Source organism: Podarcis pityusensis (assembly GCF_964106645.2).
Source record: "Podarcis pityusensis genome assembly, chromosome: 5".
Classification (NCBI taxonomy): domain Eukaryota; kingdom Metazoa; phylum Chordata; class Lepidosauria; order Squamata; family Lacertidae; genus Podarcis; species Podarcis pityusensis.
Window position 1 is genome coordinate 84,362,837 of NC_138032.1, and position 20,099 is coordinate 84,382,935.

General features: G+C 40.8%; 1 protein-coding gene and 1 long non-coding RNA gene across 2 annotated transcripts in view; one reads left to right on the forward strand and one right to left on the reverse strand.

Moving 5' to 3' along the window:
* The window catches only part of LRMDA (leucine rich melanocyte differentiation associated), a 755,532-nt gene that overhangs the window by 432,933 nt on the left and 302,500 nt on the right, over positions 1–20,099 (reverse strand).
* Positions 10,513–15,366, forward strand: LOC308478274. The gene is made up of 2 exons (XR_013987010.1): positions 10,513–11,474; positions 14,874–15,366. It is a non-coding gene; the product is annotated as an uncharacterized lncRNA (long non-coding RNA).

Sequence of the window (20,099 nt, forward strand, 5' to 3'; positions counted from 1 at the left end):
AGAGTCCCCAGTCTCGCTAAGGTAATTGGTCCTATTGAAAACAACACTGGCTCAGCAGCACACACTGCTTTCTTCCCTCGCCTCTAGGCACAGGGAAGGATCAATATCTGTTAGGATTGCTTCTTGTTCCAACAATGTAAGATTTACAATACTTGCTAGGATCCTCACTTTGTCTTCACCCAACTCATCAGTGGAACCCAATTACTAACCTCAGACAAACAACATTAACATGAGCCGCTATGCTTCTTTATTGCCCTTCATCCAACTCTCATTTCGGGATCTTCAGGCAGTGGCACTATAACAGACACTACACTTTAAAGTGTGCTCCAAGGAATAAATTTCCAGTCTTTCATTACTCGTACCTTGATTTACTTCATATCATCTTGCTGCTATAGACAAAGATAACACACTGTAAATTACAGCTGTCCTGTCTTGTAGTTTCAGAGGTGGGGGGAAGGCAGGGAGTGACTCTGTTTACTCAGCCAGCCCTGGAATACCCCTTGCTACATCCCTACCATCAGCTATGACTAATATTTATTGTTGCTATTTGAACACTGTATTTCATGCAAAATTAGTCTTCTAAAGGTTGGAGGGGGGATTTTATTTCTCACTTCTTTCCTTCTTACACCTACACATGCATACACAAGGTACTTCAAAGAGCAGAACGAAAGATGCACGTTTTATATTCTTTATTGCACCTGTTTAGGATAGGTAATCTCATTTAAACTTTCCTCATGAGGCCGTTCCAGGAAATCCCCCCCCCCCCAAGTCCTGAAACCATAATAATACAATGACTTTTGATACTTCACAGTTCGTTATGACCTAATTTGGGCTTAATACACAGAAAGCCAAGAGAGAGAGAGAGAGAGAGAGAGAGAGAGAAAGCAAGCCTTTGGGCTGGAGGTTAAAAAAGCCTTTTTGACTGTGTTATTAAGCCTGCCTCTCATTTTGCTGCTTTGCTGGCTGCAGTCACGGCTTGTGAAAACAGTCACTGGAAAAATTCCTTCAGGTTAGCTGTTGCAGTACCCCCTTATTTGTCCTACAATTTCCTCCATCCTCCAACCTATTCCACTGGCTGATAACTAAGAACATTAGTTTTATGCGACTTGTCAAGCTCAAATGAAAAGAGAGCTAACTTTAATGACACTGCAATTAATCGCCCCAATAGACAGACAGCTAAAAGACAAGATATTGACTTCATTAAGGATAATGTATTATGTCATTAAGTTAGTAGGGTCACCTTGTGTATCATATATGCCTGCTAATATATTGGCATTTTCCTCAAATAAGATAAATTCAGATATGAGTGATAAAGCTGATTAGAAAATGTTTAATCTAAAGAGGCTAGTTTCCTATGGGTTGGCTTTGCAAACCTCAAGTGTACGAGGCATTGTAAGAAACTATTATAGATCTCAGATTATCTCAAATAACTGGCCCTAGTCATTTATAACCTTGTTTTTTGCTCAATTTCTAAAGTTAAAAAGGTATCTCAGCTGATGAATCCTAGATATCTTTTGGCAATGCTATAGCTCAGATTCCACCACCACCCCATTTTTACCTTTAATCTGTTTTACTACATGTTAAGCAGGAATTACTACTGGCTATACAATATCTCAACTGGCATAAGGAAGTTTAACCATTTAAGAGACAATCTATTCCATTAAAAAACAACAACAAATTCCAACACAATTGTTTATCACAATTGGCCACTTTGCAGCTGGTTATTCATTCTAATCTGTTAATATTTCATTTTTAAAGCCCCATATTTTCTATTTATTTAAGAGTGCAATCCTATGTATGCCTATTCAAATGTGAGTGTCTTTCAGTTAAGTGGGTACATAGGACTGCATTATTAATAATAAATCAGCATAGAGGTGGCTAATCTGTGCCTCTCCAGATATTGTTGGATGTCAGCTCCCATAATCTCTGACCATTGGTCATGCTGGCTGGGTGCAGTCCAGCATCTGGAAGACCACAAGTTAGCCACCTCGACTTAGCACTTACTTCAGGTGTTGTAACTTCCATCACCTCAATAAGCCTTAATTACCCTGTAAGGCAGCCACGAAATTAAAAGATGCCTGCTTCTTGGGAGAAAAGCAATGACAAACCTAGACAGCATCTTAAAAAGCAGAGACATCACCTTGCAAACAAAGGTCCGTATAGTTAAAGCTATGGTTTTCCCAGTAGTGATGTATGGAAGTGAGAGCTGGACCATAAAGAAGGCTGATTGCAGAAGAATTGATGCTTTTGAATTATGGTGCTGGAGGAGACACTTGAGAGTCCCATGGACTGCAAGGAGATCAAACCTATCCATTCTTAAGGAAATCAGCCCTGAGTGCTCACTGGAAGGACAGATTGTGAAGCTGAGGCTCCAATACTTTGGCCACCTCATGAGAAGATAAGACTCCCTGGGAAAGACCCTGATGTTGGGAAAGATGGAGGGCACGAGGAGAAGGGGACGACAGAGGACGAGATGGTTGGATAGTGTTCTCGAAGCTACCAGCATGAGTTTGACCAAACTGCGGGAGGCAGTGGAAGACAGGAGTGCCCAGCGTGCTCTGGTCCATGGGGTCACGAAGAGTCGGACACGACTAAACAACTAAACAACAACAACAAAAGGTAGACTGGTACTACAGGGTGAGTCCTTTAAAAGAGGCCCTATGGATACAAGAGTACACACGTTCCACGGGGCCTCTTTTAAAAGACTCACCCTGTACTTTGCCCATACAGTGGATGGAGGGAAGGGGATCAAGCTAAATGACAGTCAATTGCCCAAGGTGATTTCACAGCTGCTGTGAGATTTGAAAAAAAGGGAAGAGTGTGTGCCTGTTCCTCCACCATTGAAATTAAGATTGCCTGGTTGGGTTCTAGATTTTAAACATGAGCTGGGTTCTAGATTTTAAACCCTCTCAGGAAACAATGAGCAGTTCTGTGTTGTACAGCACCTAGCACCTGCATGACAATGACTGAGACTTGGCAGTGCTTCATTGTATTTAGGTATTGCATGATGACTAGTTAATAAGTGAATGTCCTTTGTTAATGCCTTTGATCAGTCAGTGGAGTGAAGTCCTGGGTTCAAATTCTCATTCCCTGGAGCAGCCTCACTGGAACCTACTTCAGACAGTTGTTGTAAATACAAAGTGGTATACACCATGTATAGCACACAGAGGAAGTCAGGGGAGCTAACATCAATTCACAATTAATTCCTTCCAACTTGTGGACTATTTAAGATTGGGGTGCCATTATAATTATTTTTGAAACATCACATACTATTAGTGATTTAAAGAGAAACATTGTCACGCGTCTGCTAATGATGCATTCCAGTACCATCATCCAAATGACTAGGTCTTCCCCCAACTGGGGTGGGGAAATAGGAGAATGGTAGCACATCATTGTTAATCATTGCTTTGTCTCCTTATATTTGTGGGCTTCAGACTGTGCTCTTTCCCCCCCTTCTATTTCTGCCATTCCTCATGTGAGCACAGACTCACACAGATCATTACTCCAGTGGCCACAGAAGACAAATCAAGGCCATATGAAATATTTCCCTCCAGCACATCTTATTTTAAAATTGCTTAATAAAGATTTTTGTGCCATTTAATATGCTCCACAGTGAAGTAAAAATACCCATTCATTTCTTTTATAAAGGACGGTTATTTTACAAACATTGCTTGGATATGCTTACTGCAAATACAGAAATGTCAGTGAAAGATGATGCTTCTCTAATTATTTATAACAGCTTGCTCAAGTACTGCATGCATAAGCACAAGCGCATGTTAAAACAATGGAGAACTTCCAAACGAATACACTGATTTTCTAACACAATAGTTTCCCCCAAACAAACTTGCAGCCTCATTTCCAGTGTCTTCATATTTCTTTTTAAAAGGCATTTTTAGAATTAAGCAGCTGGGGCAGAATTCACACACTCATTTTATTTTGTCAATAGTCACAGCGAAAACATATTTACAGAAACACCTCAGCATTCCTGTTAGATTAGTGGCTTTTAAAAAAAATAAAATCCAATAAGGCAATATATTTTATAAACACATACATAGTAAATAGGGCATTTCCACACCCACTGAAGTCATTGGCAAGAACTCAGATTTGTATTTTCCAGCCTAGATTTCACCTATTATTTCATTTTAACATTTCCACAAGAGAAAAAGTAGGAGACATGAAGAAAACCTTTCTCAGGACTAGGTGCAACAAATGTTCAGTAGCTGCTTTTGAAAGAACCAGCACTAACTCATGTCCTTTCCAATCCTTCACTTCAAACCATACCTTTTAACCTGCATCCCATCTTTCCAATATTTCCATTAGGATTGTCAAAAGCAGAAGTTTGGAAACCTTTCCCTGTGACCTTGGCATTTCTTCTCAGGCTTAACGTATTGGCATTTCCCCCCCCCCCCCGACTGCATCGCTTCTCATTTGTCATGATTATTGTTGAATTTTTCAACTGTCATTCCCGAACGTAAATCAATGGTTGTCGACTTCCCCTTTGTCATATCTGCACAGCAAACAGCCTTTCCCTTCTAAATGAGGCTTCCTCCCTTTCCATCCATTAAAAGGGCCTGTCTTTTGGAGAAGTCAATCCTTTGTTAGGTCACTCCATTTATCATTCTTCCAATCAGCACCTGACACACGTATTCAGCCAGGTCTTCAACCACACAATCATTGTTCATCTCCCCCCCCCCCCCCGTAATTTATTTATGCATGGCGCATTTTGCCATCCATCTTGGCCAGTTTTACATTTTTCACTGCCCTTCTATCCTTAGGTCTCATTTGCCTTAAAAGAACAGTAAGTTTGAAGAGGAGGGAGGGAAGGAGAGAGAGGGAGAGGGAGACTGTGTTTGTGAAAGTGCAATGGAAGCCAGTATGCCCCTTATATACAAAATTACACTATAAGCTCTGAAAGACTACAGACCTTTAAGACTTTGTTATATACTATCCACAGCAAAAGCACTGCTTTCAAGGGTTTCTAAAATTTATTTATTTTAACCCTTCAATGGAGAATAATGAACCGTATGACTTTTTCAGCACATTGTAAGATAACGATGTTGCATTGTAACATTATCTCTTTCTATGCAAGGTATTCGTACTTGCAAAAAATAATATAAGGTGGTGGCTTTGTCCAAATGCTGCATGGAATGCTAAACTTAGTTATTGCACACAATCTCCTGCCCCCAGGTTAATCTAATTCTCAACGGCCAATAGATTATTATTTTATTGTGAGACAATATATTATTACTATTACTATTGCTATTAAAGCACATGGACAATCCCTCCCCATGAATATTTATTATATGGTCAACAGCCCAGTTTGCTGCCCTGCCCTGCTATGCTGAGCTAAGCTAAACTAAGCTAAGCCAAGATTTGGCTTAGTGTGTCACCCAAATGGAGACTTGTGGTTAAGCTCTCTCCTTACTGTGAGCCATAGCCAAGGTTTGTTAAATGCCCATAACCATTCTTAATCCAGCCCAGATTTCACCAGATTCGATTTCCCACAGGTGTCAAGTAGGGATGTAGGACTGTATTTCACTCCCTCTCCTCTCCCTATAACCCTGAATCTGTTCCCACAGGTTACCTCCCCGCATCTTACAAATATCACCTACAGGTTGTGAAAACCATTATTGTTTTCCTGCAGAACATGCTCTTGGATTCTATTTATTTCAGATTAAAAGCTGTATACATAAGATGCATGAAATCATGCCTACTGTACCTACTGCTGCCCCTTCCGTATTGCAAGGTCCTATTTGCACACAGGTTTATTAATTTATTTTAAAGATTAATATATTGCCCTTCAGCAACACTTTGAAGGTAGTTTACAAAGCCTCCTACCCCCACAAAAATGAAGGGAACAAAACCAATCCTGGGCAAAGGGGACCTTGGACCTTTGGAGGACAGGACTAGCAATCATGACCCTGATCTCCACTCCATACCTTCATCTGTGCATTCCATGAGCACAGGGATTTTGCTGATGTTTAGCTGTGATGATGGTGATAATTACTGATTGCCATAACACTACCATAAACTACAGGGACATGTGTGAAAGAAAATGGGGTGTGGCTAAGAGGAAAGCATAGCTTGCCCAAACAACACAATGAGTTTCCTTGTTAACATTTATTAATTAGAATTGTAGGCTAAAAACTGATATAGCCACAGAGAGGAAAAAAACAACTCCAGAAACCTTAAAGATTTTGGTTAACATGCAAAACCTGCCTCAGGCTCACAGCAAAAAAAGAAAAAGAAGCACACTCAATTGGTCTGGTAATACGCCCATAGCTGCAATTCACAGTACAGCTGCACACAATGGAAGTAAACGGAAGGTCACAGGACAGAGTGGTGTGCTTAAATGTGCCAGAAACAGGCACACAAGGAGAAACAATCCCTCCCCATTTTCTACAGACCTTTAATGAACTGTTTCATTTTTGCAGACATTCCGTGTTCCAGTGCCCACATTATCTGCAACACCCCACTATTGCAAAACACTCTGATGTGGCCAAAAGTGAGCTTCTTACCAAAAAAAATTCGTCATTTGTCTATACAAATAAAATCATCAGCTTTCTTCTCCCCCACCCTTTCCCTTTTTGCTTTCTGTGGTCTCTCCCTGCCCCCCGTTCCCCGTTTAATGTCTCTAACTTTATGCCATGTTCCTTTCCTCTTTCAGCACGGCTGAGCAAGGCTGACAGGCGGATTCCTTTGCTTTTCAGGGTATTAAAGCCACTTTCCCGCTCTGACAGCCTGTTCTACTCTGCCACCTTATAGCTCTGGCTTCACACTTCTCTGGGCAGCCACTGCTTCTTGACAGACCACTGTCACTTCCCATCATCCTCTCTGTATATCCTGTTCTCTCCCCCTCAGCACGCATCCCGACTTTCCAACCAATGCAATTATTTTTTTTGACAAGCCATCCATCAGCTTTAACTTTAAAAGCACTTTCCGCTGATATCCATTGTTAAATCCCTTGCTTTTTATGGAGCTTGCATGAGAGAATATGATATCAGACATTCAAACTACCAAACCATGTAAATTTACTTTGTTCTCAGCTATGTTTCCAATTTCACGTCCAATTTTTCGGTACATTATGCGTAGTTGTTGTGCTTAATATGATGTTGTCAAATCCCATTAAAGTTCACTGCATTGCACGGCTTTAAAAACAGGTTACAATTTGCATTCTATAAAGAAAAGGAAGGAGTGCAGTCTGAAGTCAAGCTGAATCTTATTAAAATTATCTGTTCAATTGTTACATTTGTAGATGGAGTAATTTTGAGGCATTAGCTGAGACACATATGAAAATGTCAGTGTGCCAACTAATGACAATGAAAGCAAAAGGAATATATCTGTGAAACTCAATAAAGCTCCTTTTGCTGGTGACATAAATTTGATGATAATCCGAAGAAATGAATAAGGGACCATACAGTTTGAATAGGAATTACCTTTTTCTATTAAATCAGTTTGGTGCATTTCCACTCGGCCTACATCTTGCTCCCCTAATGCCAGGAAGAGTCTCTCTTGGTGGACTAAGGAAATCCTTGCAAGAATAAATTTCCTCTTGAGGAATATCAGTCATACTAAGCTCAGAAAAATTTCACACAGACACAATTTAGTAACAAGGAAAGGATTAATCCTGCTTTTTGCATGCCATCAGGATGGACAGACAGAGAAATCGGCTCAGAGGCAATGTTGCGGCAGATAAAGAAACAAGGACATTCCTTTTCTTTCTTTTTCTTTTGTATATTTCTATCTTGCAAATCTGAAACGGGAATCAAAAACAGTGAGCATGAAAACAAATTTCAGTCCTGTAAAGATTATTAGGGTTAGGTATTAAAATGGTCCCAGTGTTAAAGTTTACCTTTCAATACCCGATACTTTGCACACTTCCATACCATAACTGCAGACATACACACACATGCCAGGTTCCCAGGCTTGGCATACAGACTGGCCAAGAAATAGAAGCCCGGATGGAAGACTTTGTTCTTCACATAAGAGAGTAAGTGTAACTCTCTAACAGCTGTTTTTGAACCGTCTTCAAAGGTATGCCCCTGCACTATGCATTATATTAGTCAATCCCAGTTGCTACCAAAGCATCAATAACTCTGCCTAGGTTATCACTAGCAAAGGTCCCAGATGGCATAGCAGCCATCAGCAAAGGTCCCAGATGGCATAGCAGCCTATGATACCACAGAAGCTACCTGGGCCTACAATAACAAAGGTGGATCTAAAAATAACTGCAGGCTCCGAATCTGATTCTTTGCAGGACTAACACGTTGGAACACTGTCTCTCTCTTCACAACCACCTACCCACAGAACCCCATTTTTGTTTGGACAGAGTTTCAGTTTATTGCCCCTCGACTAGTTCATTATAGATCCCACAGCCTTTCCAAAGGAGGGAACTAAAAGGAAATTAGCAGAGAACAGCTGGGAAGTCACTTTACATGGGGCATGGGGCCTAAGTTATTTAGGACTCTACAACTAATGTGAGCACTTTGAATTAGGCCCAGAAATGAACTGCCAACCAATGCAGCTATTTTAAAACAGGGGTTATATATATGTGTGTTCTAAATGGAATCCCAGCTAACTGACTGCTGCATTTTGGACCAATTGAAGTTGCCAAGTTGTCTTCAAGAGCATGGAGTACTGGGGCCAAGTCATTGCTGCCCCCAAAGGACAGAATCAGAAGCCTTCTACTTGTTCCAGAATGTGTTCTTTCTTCATAAATAATATTTCTGAATTATAGGTGTGAACTTTGCAAAGAGCTGATTCTACCTTTGAGGGCAACTTAGCTCATGAAACTTGACAGTAACATATCAACTGTTGCTAAGTTTACACAACTGCTCTAGCAACTGCGATCATAATAACAAAACCTTCTCAAAAAGGCAAATTTACATAAGGTCAACAGGTCCCCTGACAAATTATATATAGCATTCTGTCACTGAAATACTGCCAAATCTTTGTTCTTTAAGTCTAGGGAAACTAATGGGAATTGCAGGCAATGATAGTATTTTTCAACAAAGTTGGGATTTCATTCTATAAATAATTTTAAAACTATTACTCTGTGTTGTATCACAAAAAGATGAGCTTTTGTTCAAGAAGCAATTCCTTGCACGGGTGTTGTTTTTTGCACCTAGAAAAGCTTCATGTATGCTCTTGCTGTGTGTTGCAATTAATGAACCGTCTTCAAATGCAGCCCAGCCTAGAGTGCATTACAATAATCTAGTCTGGATGTAACTAAAGCATGAATAATTGAGGCAAGATTTGCTGTTTCTAAATATGTTTTCTAAATAGGGTTGCAGAAGGTATACTGGTCAAGTGGCCTCCCTGGCAAAGAGTGCATGTCACCAGTTTCATTTGATGTGTCAACTGTGTCCCTTCCTGTAGAGGGGTAGCTTAGACACATGCACTAATAACCACATTTTTACTACTACAATGTGCTCTATGTGGTGTTTTTATTATAGCTGGTCCAGAGATTGCAGCTGGTGCAAAATCCTGTCACCTGAGTGGTGAGTGATGCCCCTTACTGGGCACATATCACTCCCGGGATTGGCTGCCTATTAGCTACCAAATCCGTTGTAAGATCTTGTCTCCTGTGACAGTGTTGAATTCAAGAACACTCTGAAGCTGAGGACCTGCAACACCATTCAGGACAGGCTGTCTCCCTACCTCTCGGATGTAAGAACCCAGGATACATAACACCTCTCTGCCTTTTCAGGATTTAACCTCAATTTATTGCCCCACATCCAGCCAATCCTCACCTCCTAGCACTGGTCTAACACCTATAGTACTCTGCCTCTCCAGATTCAGATGGAACAGAGAGACAGGGCTGGGTGTCATCTGCATATTGATGACGCTTCACTCCAAATCTCCTGATGACAGCCAGGGGCGAACAAAGGCGTTGTGACACCCGGGGCAGGACGTCGCTACATAGGGCTCATGTGCGGCATCACTACATAGCGATGCCGCACATGCGCTGTACATAGTGGTTTGCCGACGGCGCTGCTCCAGCACCGTATGGATGGCGGTGGGATCCCTCTGTCGCCACTACAGCCGCGAACGGAGGATCCTCTACATGCGGCTGTAGTGGTGACAGAGGGATCCCCACCGTCTGTACAGTGCTCGAGCAGTGCCGGCGGCAAACTGCTATGTACAGTGCACATGCGGCATCGCTACGTACAGTGCATGCGTGTGATGCCGCACATGTGCTGTACATAGCGGTTTGCTACCGGCACTGGGATCCTCTGCTCATGGCGGCAGCCGCAAATGGAGGGTCCTCCACATGCAGCTGTGGCGGCGCGATGGCTGCTCGTGCCACCACAGCCTCCATGGAGTGCCTTCTTGTCACTCACCCAGACATGGCACCCGGGGCGCACCGCCCCCCCCCCGTTGCGACTCCACTGATGACAGCTCCCAAAGGTTTCATATAGATGTAATGGATGTTTATATTTTAATGCTTTGTTAACTGATAGTTACACTTGTAAACCACTTAGAAGCCTACTGTGGAATAAAACTTAGTGGTAGCAGTAGAAGAAGGTTGGCATCAATAATAATGTACATTGCAAGGGAGGGAGGGAGATTTGAGGAAGGAGTTACATGGTTATCTAGATTTCTTAAAAATTAGTACTCAAGACAGATCAGAATAACTGCTAACTTCAAAGAGCTGCTGAGTGAAAGAGTGATAGAAAAGGAAAAGCTACAGAAAAGAGGCAGCACTGCTTAATCATGAGAAGCAGAGCTTATGAGCAAAACTCTTCAAATACACTTTGCCCGACAAGCCACTTCCAACAGAACCCTAGCTGTTCAAGCAGAAATATTATGACTACATGGCCCAGATACTTAACTCGCTAACTGTTTTCCCAGTACTGACTTGTTAATATGAATTAACTTTTTTCTGCTTAAACAGTGGTGAATTGAGTGAAGACACAGAAAACCAATACTCTTAAAAGGTAAGTACTTTCATATTCAACAAATGAACTAAAAGCTCTAATTTGATGAACGAAACAGTTGTGCGGGAGAAGCAGCATTTTTAATGAAGTTCTATCCCCTTAACAGTAAGGGCGCAACTGGAAGTACCTTGTTCAATGTCACAAATACCATCCATAATCAATCCTGGAGTTGCTGGAAGTTGTGGTCCCAACACAAAAAGCAGTTATTAAATCAAACACGCTGGGATCAATCCAATCCTACTATGGGCACAGTTCCCATTCATGGAAGGATCCCATACATCATCACATATCCCTTGACCAAGTGGAAGACAGATATATGAGAAATATACACAGGGTTCCCATTCCCTATTACATATTGATTCTTACTCATACATGTATCCCAAGGGAAGAAGCCAGGGAGGCATTATTATCCCCTAGGACCATCTTCTCCAACAGTCTTCCTCCAGCCAACACGGCCATTGATAAGGGATGATGGAAGTTGCGATCCAACAATATCTGGGGAGTACTAGGTAGGAGAAAGCTGGGGAGCACCAGGTAAGATCCCTCTGATCAGGCATACTGTATGCACTGTTGGACCAGATCAAGCCAACCATTTCTAAAAGATGCTCAGAAACACAGAGACTTTCAAAGGGGAAAGTTTCAAAAGTAACCATCAAGAACAGCTTCATAGATATCCTTGCTGTGAACACTTAGATTTTTTTCGGGGGGTAGGGTTGGGGGATGAAAAGGCAGCTCTAAGGTGTCCATAATTCGGTGTTCAAAAACCATAATCAATCAATCAATCAATCAATCAATCAATCAATCAATCAACCCCAGTACTACAACAGCCAATTACAATAATTTGTATATGAGTAATTTTTGCCAGTGTGTTCCTACACTTTCCCAACATTTGGACCATAAGCTATTTGAAGAAACTAAATGTAAACTACATGACTGTAAAGTTGTGTTATACTGCCATGCAATAACTTGTTAACGTCACCCATAACCTTCATAAATGGGTTTGTAATGAGAAAACCTTGTTGTCATACAGTAGGTATGATTGATGCCATGTATGAGTGAAATGAAGCCGCAGTGACCATCTCAATAACATGAACAGCTGCTAAATATTCATTTAGCAGAATGAGTTTGGAAAACTTTGAGCAGATTGCTTTCACAAGGCTGCTTTCAACAAAAGGAAACATAATTAACGAGCTAATATCAGCATGTGTCTGGCTAAGCTAATGAATATCAAATTACACAGAAACCTGTATAAATCATCATTATCCTGAATTTTAATTGAACTTGCAATTAAACATGACAAATTTTATATACACTAAACCTTTAATTTATACTTTCAAATATGGAATAATTTATCATTTTTAGTATTTCATAGTTAATTTCCCAATATGTACACTTCTAATTAACAAGGAGAGGCTTAAAAAAGAGATAGGAAAAATGTATTTAACAGCTCTACCAGTTACAAAATTCGAGTTCTATAGATTGAACTTTAAGAAGATAGCAACTTTGCAGTGAAATTCAGCAAGGAACAAACTACACGTGTTCACTGTAGAGTAGACCAACATTTATAGCATGAAAACACATGGGGTGGGACACAGGACTCCAATGCTACTTTAATATATAGTGGTACCTCGGGCTAAGTACTGAATTCATTCATTGAGGTCCGTTCTTAACCTGAAACTGTTCTTAACCTGAAGCACCACTTTAGATAATGGGGCCTCCTGCTGCCGCCGCACTGCCAGAGCACGATTTCTGTTCTCATCCTGAAGCAAAGTTCTTAACCTGAGGTACTATTTCTGGGTTAGCGGAGTCTGTAACATGAAGCGTATGTAACCTGAAGCATATGTAACCCGAGGTACCACCGTACCTAATATATTTAGGTAAGACACTCGTCTACACAAAAAATCATTATTGGAAGGAAGGGAAAGGAATCTAACATTATACTTTGTGCTGTCATAAAATATTTGATCCAGTGGAGGCTTCTGTCAGTGGTATGGGGAAGGGATAATTTTTGCTGATTTCCCCCTGTGCAAACCCCCAAAATCTTCTTTAATGACTTGGTAGACTCTTCAGAGGAGCTGCAGGTGAGAGAGAGAATAGATGGCACTGGAAATTATCCATCTGTTCTGCTGATAGAAGCCTCTGGTGGACCGTCAAAGGGCCTTCCAGCAGCACGAGGAACACTACTGGACACACATGACCCAAAATAACAGTTAAAAGCAAAGCCACAGTTTATTTTGATGGAAATACAGTGGCAACCCTGTCCCCTGGGCTGGTGCCCATTGGGATTGGTGGGGTGAAAACCAGGGAGGCCAACAGTAGATGAAGCCAGTGCTAATGACAGGCAGAGCCAACTAATTAAAATTTTGTCCCCATTCTCCTCCCTGCTGAGTTCTACAAGAGCAAAACTAAGGCTAAGGAAGGTAAAGCTGACAGGCAGGGTCACCCCCTGGCCTGGTTGTCATTACGTAGGCAGGCAGGTGCAGGCTGGCTGAGAGCAGACGGAAGCTGGTGGGACTGTGCCCCATTTGCCAAAATAGACAAGCCTGCTGCATTTTCATTCTCAGGTAAGCATGCATAGGTAAAGGTAAAGGGACCCCTGACCATTAGGTCCAGTCGTGACCGACTCTGGGGTTGTGGCGCTCATCTTGCTTTATTGGCTGAGGGAGCCGGTGTACAGCTTCTGGGTCATGTGGCCAGCATGACTAAGGCGCTTCTGGCAAACCAGAGCAGTGCATGGAAATGCCGTTTACCTTCCCGCTGGAGCGGTACCTAATTATCTACTTGCAGTTTGACATGCTTTCAAACTGCTAGGTTGGCAGGAGCAGGGACCGAGTAACGGGAGCTCACCCCGTCACGGGGATTCAAACCGCCGCATAGGACTAACTAAAATGTAGAGTTCTCATAGAATCACAGAGCATAGGGCGTAAACCAGTTTTCACAAATGGTCACCACAGCACCTCTCTTTTCAAATTGCTGCACTCATGCAACTCATAGATACTCCCATTTCTACACAAACAAAAGAGACAAAATGTACATTTAAAGCACAGAAAATGGATGGTGCAAGCAATGTTTCCCATTACCACTCCCATAGGTTGAAACAAAATTCTACCGATTCTCATTTATTTCTCACAAGTCTCTAAACCTGTATGTATTCAAATGCATCTGGCCCTGAGCACTGGCTGTTCAGGCCTGAGAAGCAGCAGGACTAATATTTTCACACATTATCAGATAAAGCAGAGTGAAAGAGGCTTCTCCAGAATTCACAACTGAAAGCTACCAGTGAGTTTACAACTTGTGAAATTGTGGTGGTTGGTATTTCCTCATTACTGTGCTCTTGCAGCAAAATCAGGAATGCAGGGCTTTATTTATTTATTTATTTATTTGCCATACACTGTCTCACTGCTTGCTAGTTAAACCTTGTCTCAAGTTATCAACACTCTCTGGAGAGATAAGCTTCTTCTCACTTACAAGATGTCACTAATAATCGAACTTCCAAGACTCCATCTCGAAAAGAGACTACTGGAGCCACACAGGTCACAGGAATTAACTGCCACCAGTCCTTGCGAAAAACTAAGCTCATCAATCTATAGCTCCTCATTGTAATTAGAATAACGGCTTTGAAAATTTGGGCCGATGTTGACTTGGTTTTATCGCTACAAAGACCTCAGTGTGGGGTTTTTCTAAGAAAAGAAAAGGGAAGAAAAAAACTTGGTGTGAAAGTAAATGATAAGTGACGGTGGCGTTGTCGTGGCGACAGGGACAAACAATTCCCTAGCTGCGACATTTTCAATGTCCTGCAGAAGAGAAACTGTCCTCTTTAGTGTGGCGCGGTATGAAGCTTATTTATGGCCACAAGGCTCACAAGGATTGATGACTGTCGTAACACACTGTCAAATCCCTTACTGACGCATTTACTTTTTTACTTTTTTTTAGCCCCCGGTGTGGCAGAAATAAAATGGATCAAGAAGTGCTGAGGTCTCTCTTACTGAATGCAATCTTAGTATCTAGAGTTACATTAATTATACGTCTTGTGCTTCAGTAATCAGGTGGTGTTTTTTTTAATTTTCCTTTTCTATATCATTTTCACAGCATGTTGATCTATGAACTGGCCACTCTGTTCCTGCATCTGGCAAGGAAGATGTTGCATACAAAAACTCACAGAGTCATAAAATGTTTTGTCGTATCCACAAGAGGAATAGACTTCTCACAGATACAGAATTCTAGGAATCCCAACCATTTTAAGGAACAAAACTAATCAAAACCATTAGTCCTATAGCAGTCTGCTCAGTATCAACAAATGGCGCTCTTCCAGGTGATGAAAGGCCTTCTACAATTAGACAATGGCAGGGAAATGATAGAATCATCAGTGGCTGACTGTGACTGTTTTGAAGACAAGTGAAGATAAAATCACTTGTATGCATTCTAACTTGGATTCCACTTTTGAAACAAGTTCGGAGATAGAGGATACAGTCACTCTGTCTAGTCAAGACACTTTTGGATTGTTGGCCTTGAGGACATAAGGCAGACTCATAATGCTTCATAATATATTGCGTGCATAACACGTACAATGGACATTCAGTGATGAGAGATTCTGGACAAATCAAAGGAAGTACTTCATACAGCACAAACTATGGAATTTGCTATCACAATTGGTAGTGATGGTCACTCACTTTGATGAATTTAGACGAATTCATGGAGGATAGGCCTATCAGTGGCTACTGATGGTTTCCCCTCTGGATGGTTCTACCTCTGAATACCAGTTGGTGGAGAACGGTAACAGGGAAGGCTGTTGTGCTCATGCTTTGCTTGTGGGCTTCCCACAGCCATCTGGTTGGCCACTGTGAGAAAAGAATTCTGGGCTGAGCACAGGGCTCTTTCTACATTCATGTGCATAGCTGACTCTTGTCCATATGGGCTTCTTAAAATGGCAAATTTTGGCATGTCATAGTCTTTGTTTCTGAGAAGTAGTCAATTCTGTCCTTAGGGAGGAAGGGGTCCCAAAGTTCTGAAAGAGGCTGTGGTGAAGCCCTTGTTAAATAAATCCACCATTGACCCTGGCAATATTAAGACCTATCAACCTGTATTCAATCTGGTGTGCCCGCGTATCAGCTCCAGAGTTTTCTGAATGAGACTATTATTTGAATCCACTCCAGTCTGGTTTTAGACCTAGTTTTAGAATGTAAACTGCCCTTTTGGACCTTAAGGAGCCCTCAGCCTGTACTCATTAAATGGGCTTCCTGGTAAATTGTTACATAAAGCTGGAAAGACGGCACCAAAAATGATTCAAGAAATGTTAAGACAGGGTGCAAAAATTATCCAAGATACCGCAAGATCATTTACAAACCAGTATTAGTGTTTGGAAGGAACTCCATTTACTCCAAGAGATGTGAACTGGCAAAAATAGCTGTGTTCATTTGACAAAGTCCAGCAGCATTTGCAACTTTAGATGCTTGCTAAACTACTTAGCAAAGACTGCACTGTATATTTATCATTAGCTAAAAGTGATGAAATAATGTAACATTGGTAAAGGTAAAAATAGAAATAAAATTGCAAGTGATGGGGCTGGCATGATATAGGTTAGGATAGCAGAAAGTTGTTGCAACTTCCTGCAGTCTATGTGTGCATGCAAATTTTCTGGAGCGTTAGGAAAGCTGGCACCATCTCCCCATAGCTAGCTTCTCCCTCACTCCACATCTCTTTCCTCTAATGGAAAATTCTAGGGCTTTTCTCACACTGGATGGGGGAGGCATTCATGCAATCATGAGCTCTGTACAGTGACCTGGAATCTCTATGGCACTGGCTGCCCAATCCCCAATCAGAACCCAGGCACAACTGTCGGGTATGTGTTGGCCTTTCACATTGATTTTATTTCCTTCTGATGGTTTGCATCCCACAGCCTTAATAATATGTGAAAGTAGTTTTTTATGTGTGCTAATATGATTAAAATATACACTCTGTACCCTAACACGAGCCCTACATGAAAACTCTCAGTAACTAAACAGATTGTCAAATATGAAAAAAGAACACTAGCAGTCAGTTTTAATTTATTCACGGCTATCAGCTTTTCTTGTCCTATTAGTAACCATAATAGTAACACAGTGTTGAGCAAAATACCAGAAGCTTTCATTAGAATCATTAACATAATTTGATAACTGATGGTACTTGATTTCTGACTTCTGAACTTTGACTGGAAGCTCAGCGTAAGATGAAATCTCACTGATTGGGTTGGCTCTTTCCTTTAAAAAAATATATGAACACTTCACATCACATTGCTTTGTTAACTGTAATTAACGTTCGCGTTTGTCACAAGTTGTATTAGATGGAGAAATGGTAGTGATGATAAAAGATATGACAAAGATGCACACATGTCATCCTCCCCAAATGCTTCAGTGTAATTTAAGTTTGGGGGGGGACTACCAATATAAATGAAGCCTGTTTCCTTCTCACCCCTCACCCCTCACAAGAACTGACTGAATAAAGAATCAGCGTTCAGATAAGTTAATGTGACATTTTGCTAGTTTAATGCCCACATCATCAAAATGAATGCCTGAAAATTTACAGCCCAAGTCAAAAACCCAAGCTACTTAAAATCATAAATATCTATATGCAACATCTTAGAATTACTGTTTCAGCTTCTCTTCCTCATTTTTAGGGATTCTGAAAATTTATTGTAAAAGGGCTGCATTTTTTGTACAGACAGGCTTCGTTTACGCAGGGGTTACATTCTGAGGCACCACAAACGTCAGTGAAATTGCGTATAATTGAAACCCATTGAAAAAGCCTGTAAACACCCCATCCCACCCCCCCTTCTGCCCTCTTAGTGACGTTTCAGTGACATCTTTATGATATTTCCATGTCACATCTGGGTTCGGCGTAATGCGCCTATACATGGCCGCACACATATTGAACATGTGTAAACAGGGGCTGATTGTATTCATGTGGTGCAAATGTTTGGTTGTTTTCACTCTATGTATAAAACACTTGGGCTGGGCTTTGACTTAAGAAAAATAACATATAACTAATATAATAAATGTATTATGTGCTGATTTTCATTATCATCCTATGCATGACTACCCTGAAGAAAGTTCACTGTCTTGAATGCAGCCAAGTAAACATGCAAAGGATCATAGCTTGAATTAGTAAATATAATAGTAATAATAATAATAATAATAATATGGGCTTGATTTGCATATTATACTGCAAGAAACTGGAAAAATTATTCATTTCCTCTTCTATATTCCTCTTCTGTTTCTTGTATAGTTTTAAATCTTTGTATGCCACTTTATGCTATTCTATGTATAAACAGTTTATAAAACCTAGCTTGTAAATATGTGCATCCATTGTAACTAACTGCCAGAAGAATCCTGAGAGTAGCCAATGTTTGTCCTCCGACTTTCCAATTGTTGTTTGTTTGGGGGATAAAAGCCATGAGCCCTGATTCAGACAATGCTAAGCCAAACCATGGCTTAGTTCAAAGTAGTGTGATGGCAGTTAGCCCAGAGGAGCAGCAAAGTGCCTACAATCTTCTGTCAAAGAACCTGCACATTTCCTCATTCGTACTAAGCTATGGTTTGGGCTTAACATTCATCATGAACTGGCAAAGTGAAAACATTTTCCTCCTCTTTAGGTATTTCACACTGAAGAATGCCCTTTGCTGTTAATTTATAAGCAATACCATTTATATTCTGGTACAGTGCACACTCTGAAATACCGTGCTTTGTATGTACATTGTACTATACATTTTCAAAATACATGTTTTTAAAAATATTTTCATTTAATATGTGTGGTTATTAAGTAACAGTAGTATATACAGGAATTTATAATAGTGACTGACTGAGGGTTTTAAGGGTTTTGTGGAATTAAATTTCTTTGTCTTCTGAAAAAAACAAAAGCAGTGAAGTTTCATTGAAGACTAACAACAAACGTATTCTGGCATGAACTTTATCAGAAGTACAAATTGGAGAAGGGTGGGCCCCCACAGACGCAAGTAGATCTACGCAAGAAAAGAACAGCAAATGAAACCAGACATGTCCCCTTCCATGTACCTCTGACAGGGCCCAATATTACTCCCCTTAAGTGGTATGTTGTACTAGGTTTAAATGTGGGAACTACACCTGGGGTGGGAGGAGGGAGAGAGAGAGAGAAAGATTCCAGGAAAATTAGATAAAGGTACATGCTTTGATGCCTGAATGGCAAACTGAAGAAACCAAGAGACAGCATAAAAATGAGCCTGGTTGATATAGCCATTCGACCATATCTAAGAGAACAAGGCCATTACAGTAATACATAAAATAACATTTGGGAAGGAAACTAAGATAATTTCTTAGCACGACGAACATTTACCAAGGTTCTGAGCCATTGCTCTGAATTGGAAGAATTACTTATGTCTTAAGTTAAATTGAGTACAACTTCTTAAAGCGCTCCCTTAAAGGACACCTGTAAGGAAGGAACAGACTGGAATTATAAAGCTATCCCACTAGAGATGACCTCAATTCAAAGGGCCACATGGCATGTCCTATATGCACAACAGAATATATATGAGTAGCTCCCTCTTTCTTTCTCTCTTCCTCCTACACCCCCCCCCCAAAAAAGACGCCATGATGAAACCAAGCAGGCATCCCTCTAAACTTAGGGGGGAAAGCAACTGCTGGGGTGGGGTGGATAAAGAAAATTGCAACCAAATCCTTTATATCTGAAAATACTCAGATATGGTCAAACTTGAAGCTTTCCTTGTTAGGTCGAATTGCTGTTATAAAGATGAATGTATTGCCAAGAATGTTATTTTTGTTTCAATCATTGCAAATCTTGGACAAAATGGACTGTTTCAAGAAGTGGCAGAGAGACATTTCTAGATTTGTTTGGCAGGGCAAGAAGCCCAGAATAAAATTTAAAATATTAACTGATGTAAAGGAAAGAGGTGGATTTGCCCTGCCAGACCTTAAACTTTATTATGAATCAGCAGCATTCTGCTGGTTGAAAGAATGGCTGCTTCTTGAGAACACAGACATTTTGGATTTAGAAGGTTTCAATAATGTATTTGGGTGGCATGCATATTTGTGGTATGACAAGGTTAAAGCACATAAAGCATTTAAAAACCATATTGTTAGGAAAGCATTGTTAAATGTCTGGATAAGATATAAGGACTTACTTGAAAATAAA